Source organism: Capsicum annuum, chromosome 9 (assembly GCF_002878395.1).
Source record: "Capsicum annuum cultivar UCD-10X-F1 chromosome 9, UCD10Xv1.1, whole genome shotgun sequence".
NCBI classification, from domain to species: Eukaryota; Viridiplantae; Streptophyta; class Magnoliopsida; order Solanales; family Solanaceae; genus Capsicum; species Capsicum annuum.
Genome location: NC_061119.1, coordinates 200,524,959 through 200,525,606, shown reverse-complemented (window position 1 = coordinate 200,525,606; position 648 = coordinate 200,524,959). Strand labels below are relative to the sequence as shown.

The 648-nt window shown below is 29.3% G+C and overlaps 1 non-coding gene across 1 annotated transcript; it reads right to left on the bottom strand.

The window, feature by feature from the left end:
- Window positions 1–210: 210 nt before the first annotated feature.
- On the bottom strand, window positions 211–282 carry TRNAT-UGU. The gene has a single exon. It is a non-coding gene; the product is annotated as a tRNA-Thr (tRNA).
- Window positions 283–648: the final 366 nt, after the last annotated feature.

The following is a 648-nucleotide window of genomic DNA, read 5'->3' as shown; positions in this document are numbered from 1 at the left end:
AATTAATTTATTCTTACAATAAGAAAAAGTTTAAGCATGTTTTTAAATTATTAAAAATGCAATTAATAAAATTTTAAAAAGAAAAAGTTTGAAATTTTTTTAAAATGCAATTAATGTAAAAGTAAATTTTGAATTAATTACTTCTTACAATAAGAAAAAGTTTAAGCATGTTTTAAGAAATGCAATTAATAAAATTTAAAAGAGAAATAGTGCCCCCATGCAGGATCGAACTACAGACCTCCAGTTTACAAGACTGGCGCTCTACCACTGAGCTATAGGGGCAATTGCTATAGTTATTTACAATAAAACCTTTTTATTTATTACTAGTTCATCACTAAAAAGAAGAACCAGCAGCTCAAATATTATTCAAATAGTAACCATGTACATCATGAATCGAAGACGCGAATGCATAATGACATAGAACTTGCAGTCCTAGCTAACATGTGGGCACACTGATTCGGTGACCTTTTAATAAAAGACAAAGATATAGAAGTAAAGTTACACATGAGTGTTTTACAATCTTGCACAATAATATCAAAACAAGAATAGGAGCTCTCCAATTTTTTCAATGTTTGCTTGGCCAAAAGATAATCCATCTCAATAAGAATTGGGGTCGTACGTTAATAGTTCTTCAACCAGCTTAAAACT